The 7275-nt window shown below is 44.9% G+C and overlaps 1 pseudogene; it reads left to right on the top strand.

Moving 5' to 3' along the window:
* Positions 1–1131: 1131 nt before the first annotated feature.
* Positions 1132–3862, top strand: LOC141562132 (homeodomain-interacting protein kinase 1 pseudogene; annotated as a pseudogene).
* Positions 3863–7275: the final 3413 nt, after the last annotated feature.

Raw genomic sequence — 7275 nt, 5'->3', positions numbered from 1 at the left:
AGTCCAACTCTTTTGTTTCATAGGAGAGGAAAAAGAAAAGTCCCTCGGATAAGGTCATACCTTTAATAAGTGTCAGAGAAAGGACTTGGGTCCATTAAGGGGAATAAGCAGAGGACCTTATACCTTGTAGGTATTCAGTAAAAGCCAAATTGAATTGAATATAAACTGAGGTGGCATTTGCAAATGGGATAGGAGCACAGAACCACAAGGCCTAGATGAATTAAAGAGAACTAAAAATGAAAGGTTTAAAACTTTTTAAAGCCATGAGACCCGACTTTGTGCCATGACTAAATGGCAAAGGTGGGTTCCCTAGCTAGTTAATGAATCAGAACAAAAAGAATGCCAACAGTGAATCCTGAGGGAAGGGTAGAAAGGGCTAGATAAAACCACTGGGGATAGAGTTTGGGCAACAAAAAGGATCTGTCTAAAGAAGACCAAGAAGTAAAAGCTCCAGGATGGAAAAGAAAAATAAAGGTTTGTAAAACAGGAAATATAATGAGATACCTATGAAAATCTTTAAATGAGTGTTAGATCATACTTCTATAACTCTTTAGATTACAAAGGACCTGTGTCTCCACAGCTCCATGGTTAGGATTATTCCTAGGTGCTACATCGGTTGTCTGGTACTTAACAATTCTCTAGCTCATTGAATTCAAAGTTCACACCTGTAAAGAGTTGACACCTGTCAAGGAGTTGACACCTGTCAGGGAGTTGACACCTGTGAAGGAGTTGACACCTGCCAAGGAGTTTGCTCATTGGTTCTTCAAGGAGTTCCCACAAGCCCATGGATTCTCTGGGAGGATATAAGGAGCCAACATTGAGTGGGGAAGTCAGTCTGGATTGGGTCAAGGAGAAGATCTGGACTTGAATTCCTGGCTGCATTTTCAGATCATTGAATTGAAACTAAAAGCTCCAGAAGCTCCCCAAGAGGTCTGCTCCCAGGAAACCATTTGCAATTTGGAGGAAACACAACATCAGAATAGATTAAGATCTTCTTAAATCCTTTTTGATTAGAGAAATACAAATGGATAAAGATTTCAGATATCATTTCACACCTAGCAGACTGGCTACAATGACAGAAAGAGAGAAGAGAAAGAGAGAAGAGACAGAGACAGAGAGAGAGCACCAGTACAAGGGTGTGCTAGAAGCTTCCACAATGTCCCCGATTCAAATGGACAGGCAGACAGTCTCATCGAGTGCCTTCTGCAGTGCAAAGAAACGGAAAACAGAGCCTTCTGGCTGGGACATTTCAGGACGGAGCAGCAACAAAAAGTGTCCTACTCCCAGCAAGAACCTCTCAGCCACACAAGGACAAGAAAACTCCTCTCAGCAGGTGACAAGGTTCAACCTCCCCTCTTATGACCAGAGCCTCCTTCTGCCAGCTCCCACAGTGGAGCATGTCGTGGTCATGGCTGCTGACAGCACCGGGGGTGCTGCCACCTCATCCTTCCCGAGCAGTCAGACCCTCACTCACAGAGGCCACGTTTCTTGGCTGGAGCCCTATCACAAATGTGGATTGAAGAGAAAAAGTGAGGAGGTGGACAGCAGTGGTAAAGGGCAGATCATAGAAGAACATCCCCCTGTCAGGCAGCAGAACAGGACTGTGGTGGGTGCCGCTGCCACGACCACCACCATGACCACCAAGACCAGCAGTTCCAGCAGAGAAGGGGATTACCAGCTGGTCCAGCATGAAATCCTTTACTCCATGACCAACAGTTACCAAGTCCTAGAGTTCTTGGGCCGGGGGACATTCGGGCAGGTGGCCAAGTGCTGGAAGCGGAGTACCAAGGAAATTGTCGCCATTAAGATCTTGAAAAACCATCCTGCCTATGCCCGACAGGGCCAGATTGAGGTGAACATCCTTTCCCTCCTGAACAGGGACGATGCTGACGAATCCAATGTTGTCCGTTTTTATGAGTGCTTCCAGCACCAGAATCACACCTGCCTGGTGTTTGAGATGCTGGAACAGAACCTGTATGATTTCCTAAAGCAGAACAAGTTTCGTCCACTGCAGCTCAAGTACATCCGGCCCATCCTACAGCAGGTGGCCACAGCTCTGAGGAAGCTCAAGAACCTTGGCCTGATCCACACGGACCTAAAGCCAGAAAACATCATGCTGGTGGATCCTGTGCAGCAGCCATACCGCCTCAAGGTCATTGACTTTGGCTCTGCCACTCAGGTATCCAAAGCTGTGTGCTCCTCCTACATACAGACACGCTACTACAGGGCTCCTGAAATCATTCTTGGACTGCCGTTTTGGGAGGCTATTGATATGTGGTCCTTGGGCTGTGTGATAGCGGAGTTGTTTCTGGGCTGGCCTCTCTACGCCGGGGCTTCAGAATATGAGCAGATTTGTTACATTTCACAAACACAAGGCCTCCCGGCAGAATACCTTCTGAGTGCAGGAACAAAAACAAGCATGTTTTTCAACAGAGATCCTCGTTTGGGTTACCCACTGTGGAGACTAAAGACGCCAGAGGAGCATGAGTGGGAAACAGGAATCAAATCAAGAGACACCCGCAAGTACATATTCAACTGTTTAGATGACATGGCCCAGGTGAATATGTCTACAGACTTAGAGGGAACGGATATGTGGGCAGAAAAAGCAGATAGAAGAGAGTTCATTGATTTGTTGAAGAAGATGCTGACAATTGATGCAGATAAGAGAGCTACTCCATGGAAAACCCTCAACCACCCATTTGTGACAATGACTCATCTTTTGGATTTCCCACCCAGCAATCATGTTTTGTCATGCTTTCAGAACATGGAGATCTGCCGAAGGACAGGGCACATGGATGATCCAGTGAAACAGATCAAGAACCCTTTGACCACCCATTTTGCCCCCAACACAAGCACAAATCTAACCATGACCTTCAGCAACCAGCTCAATCCCGGGCACGGTGTCGCCAGTGTTTTGGCGTCCAGTTCTACTGCAGCAGCAGCTACACACTCTCTGGCTGATTCGGATGTCCCCCTGCTGAATTACCCGTCTGCCCTGTATCCATCAGGGGCAGCACCTGTGGCAGGAGTTGCCCAGCAGAGTGTCTCCTTGCAGCCTGGAACTACTGCCATTTGCACTCAGACTGATCCATTCCTGCAGACTTTCGTCGTGCGTCCCCCTGCTTTTCAAACTGGACTCCAGGCATCTGCTCAGCATTCTGGATTCCCTGGGAGGATGGAGAATGCTGTGCCAATGGTACCCCAGGCGCCTGCTGCTCAGCCATTACAGATCCAGTCAGGAGTCCTCAGTCAGGGAAGCTGTCCACCACTCATGGCAGCAACTCTCCATCCTCAAGCAGCCATCATCACACCACAGCAGGTGGTGCCCTTTACTCTGAGCTGTGCACCTAGCCGGCCGGCGCTGGTTGGACACACTGCCACTGTCCTGCAGGTCTGGCCTGGAGGAACCCAGCAGATCCTCTTACCTTCAACAGGGCAGCAGTTCCCTGGGGTGGCTCTACACAATTGTGTTCAGCCTACTGAGGTCATTCCCCAGGCCATGGGGATTGGCCAGCAGCTGGGAGACTGGAGGAATGGGCACTCAGGTGGCAGCCAGTACAGTAGCCTTATGCAGCAGCCCTCTCTGCTGACAAACCACGTGACTCTGGCCACGGCTCAGCCCCTCAACGTTGGAGCAGCTCATGTTGTCAGGCAGCAGCAGTCAAGTGCCCTCTCCTCCAAGAACAAGCAGCCGGCCCCAGCTCAGGCCCAGACTGTCTCTACATTGGATGTCTCACCTACTCAAGTCTCCTCACTGATGGGGAGCAGCTCACTCTGTACCAACTCTTCCTATAGTCCCCCGGTCCCTGTGCAAGATCAGACTGTCATCATCCCACCTAGTAACAATCCTAACACTCTATGAGGCAAAGCTAGAACATTCATTTGTGGGCTTTCTTTTGTTATTTGCTTGCCTTTCATTTTTGGTTCTCTTTAATTCATCTAGGCCTTGTGGTTCTGTGCTCCTATCCCATTTGCAAATGCCACCTCAGTTTATATTCAATTCAATTTGGCTTTTACTGAATACCTACAAGGTATAAGGTCCTCTGCTTATTCCCCTTAATGGACCCAAGTCCTTTCTCTGACACTTATTAAGGGTATGACCTTATCCGAGGGACTTTTCTTTTTCCTCTCCTATGAAACAAAAGAGTTGGACTAGATTCTCACAAGGATTCTCACCCTTTTGATGGCATACGCTTCTGTGAAAAATCTGGGGAAGTCTATGAACCCGGTCTTTCACTCATGTTTTCAAAAGCATAAAAGCAAAGAAATAGGCTTACAAAGGAGATCAACTGTCTTGAATGATAATAATCCAAATGTCTTTTGAAAACAAATTTAGGCACCCCAGGTTAAGAACTCCTGGACTAAATGATCTCGGGGGTTCATTCTAGCTCTCAGGTATTGGCATTTTGTAAGGGTATGTCCAGCTAAGACTATTTCCAGCTAAAGACACTCTTTGTCTCAGTTATATTTCCCACAGGCCTTTGAGACAAGCAGCTTCTACCATTCTAAAGGTAAGCTCCTCAAGGACAGGAACAGAACAGGAATTATGCCCTCATGGAACTTATTGCCTAATAAAGGTGATGGCACCTTTATTACTTAATTTATCACTTAATTTACTTAATTATTTATTTACCTTTATTATTACTTTATTTACTTAAGGACAAATTTCTTTATTAAAGGCGGAGCTGAAGGATTTATCTTCATCCCCAATTTTCCTTCTATCCTTAAGGTGCTTTCTGAATATTTGATTCTCCCAACCCTCTCCAGCTACATTGACATTACAATGGCCACCTAACATGTTTTTCTACCACTGCCCACTTTCTCGAATTTATCCTTCATATCATGTTAGTAGATTCTTATTTATGTCAGTCTTCTGCTCCAAAAATCTTCCACCACTTGGCATTTCATCCCAAGTAAAATTTCACTTCTAGACACATCCTTAATTTTTCCCATTCCTTGCCTTTGCCCCAGCTACAAGACTGTACACTTCATGAAGACCAAATCATTTTTTACAAAGTGTTATCTAAAATGTCTATATCTCTCCATATCTAGCATAGTGCTCTACATACATTAGATGCTTAATGTGTGCTTGCTGGGTAAAACGAATAAAGAAATTAACGTTTCCAGATCTAGTATTGGCTCACATGAACATTGCTTCCACAGAACTACAGCAGCCCACCAGGCCCTGGGCCACTTGTTCAGGCTAGTAGAGCTAAGGCAAGACTGGGGCCTCATGGGCCTGGAAAAGTGATCAGTGCTCAAGGATGATCCAAATCTGGCGATTAAGAAAAGGCTCCTGATTGGAAGCACATCCATCTATCTGAGCAGGCAAGGAAGAGCTCAAGTACTTAGTATTCGGTTTTTTCTTTGCCTCTGTCAGCCAGCAGTCCTGTTTTTAGTAGTCTTGCTGGGTTCCAAATTAACAAATACCAAGTGTAACCTTGTAAGGAATGTGACCCCCAAGTGTGCTTTTACATGACATCATGATTTATACATAGCCATTGAATTCTCTCTCATATTGCTGTCCATCCCCCAAAAGCTTCTCAGCTGATGGAAGAGTGAGTTATAATCCTTTAGAGAGTCAGATGCTTGAGACTTATCATAATTCAAACCCAAACACAATTTTTGAACTTGTTTCTAGCCTAGTGCCCAGTAACATCCCCCAGTGTAAATAAGGAATGTTTTCTTTGGGGGGGGTGTGGTCTCTTCCAATGTGATTCACTTTGGGGGACCTCTTTCTAAGCTCCTCATGCTTTCTTTCTTAAACTTTCCCATGTTTCTTTGGGAATCTTCAAGGTATCTTCTCAAGCAATACAATTCAGAAAATCCCTTCGGGTTCATTCCTAGTAGTCTCATGATGACAAGTAGGAGACCCAACTGCCTATTGTGATAAAAGTGATCCTGACCTAATATGGAAATAGGTATGGAACAATTGCACATGTGTAATATGTATATATATGAGATTGCTTGCTGTCTAAAAGGTTGAGGGAAGCGAAGGGAAAAAACTTGGAATACAAAGTTTTGCAAGGGAGAATGTTGAAAACTGTGCATATATTTAAAATAAGAGCTAAAAGAAGATCATGACCAAAACTAAACTTCATATTTTTTGTTCCCAAACTTTGTCTGATTCAAATTTCCCTATTACTAAGAAGAGTAATACTATTCCATCAGTGGTAGCTCCAACTCTTCACTCTTTAAATTTGTCCCTAAACATATCCAATCTATTGCTAAGTTCCTATCCATTTCGACTTTGGCAACATTTCCAAGGAAGTCCTCTACTATGCTTCAGGACTGATACCATCTTGATGCATGAGTCCATCATCTCTTTGCTTAGACTATTACAATGGCCTCTGGCTGAAGTTTCACCTCACCTCAGTACATCCCCCACTCAGCTATCAAAATGATCTTCCTAAAACACAAGAATGACCACGTCAATACCCTATTCACTCAATTCTCATGAGTCCTTATTATCTTCAGGACCAAATATCAAATTCTGTCTGAGCTCTAAAATCCTTAATATTTTGGCCCTTTATTTCCTTTCTCGTGAAAGAAACTATTTTACTATTATATTTATAACCAAATTTGAATTTGGGATTGAGGCTTTTCTCCTTTATTCCCTATTTTAGATCCCATCTGTGAAGGAGAAAACCAACTAGAGTTGTCTGCATGGAGCTTTATTCAGGTTGCTGGAGAGAGCAGAATCTCCTGATCAAACTGATGAGAGTTAGGTAAGGGGCACCTAGATGAAATGAGGATTGGGGTCTACTGGCAGTTTGGGGGTACGGAGGCAAATAGAGCTCCCCTGCAACCCCTTTGGATTCGGTGCTAGGATACAGAGATAAATGAGGTCTAGTGCCATTGGAAGAGTCCTCTGGAAAAGAATTTACAGACCAGAATACCTAGATTAATAAAAGAGGGTTTTTGGGGGGCGTGGAATTAAGGTTATAGGGAGAAAGACGCCAGGGCTGGCTCCGGGCAGACAGGAACCCTTGTCATAGCTGGAGTGTGCAATGTTTGGGGCTCCTGAAAAGAGTGGATTCCAGTTTCCCTCTTTCTATAATGAGGGGCTTTTGGTAATCTTGAAAAGAGCCAGTAGGTGGAGGGCTCCTGACTGGTTTTGGCCAGGGTTAGAATTTGAATAGAATTGAATGGGTTTTTAGATAAGGAACTGTTGGTGCTGGGGGTGGGGGGTGGGAAACCTGAGCCAATCATTAGAGTGGTGGCTATGATAGCCTATGTTAGCTCAGATCCAGTGGGGGCTGGGAAAGACTGGAT

This window comes from Sminthopsis crassicaudata, chromosome 3 (assembly GCF_048593235.1).
Source record: "Sminthopsis crassicaudata isolate SCR6 chromosome 3, ASM4859323v1, whole genome shotgun sequence".
NCBI lineage: Eukaryota > Metazoa > Chordata > Mammalia > Dasyuromorphia > Dasyuridae > Sminthopsis > Sminthopsis crassicaudata.
The sequence above is the reverse complement of the archived record's forward strand: the minus strand, read 5'-3'. Positions and strand labels throughout refer to the sequence as shown.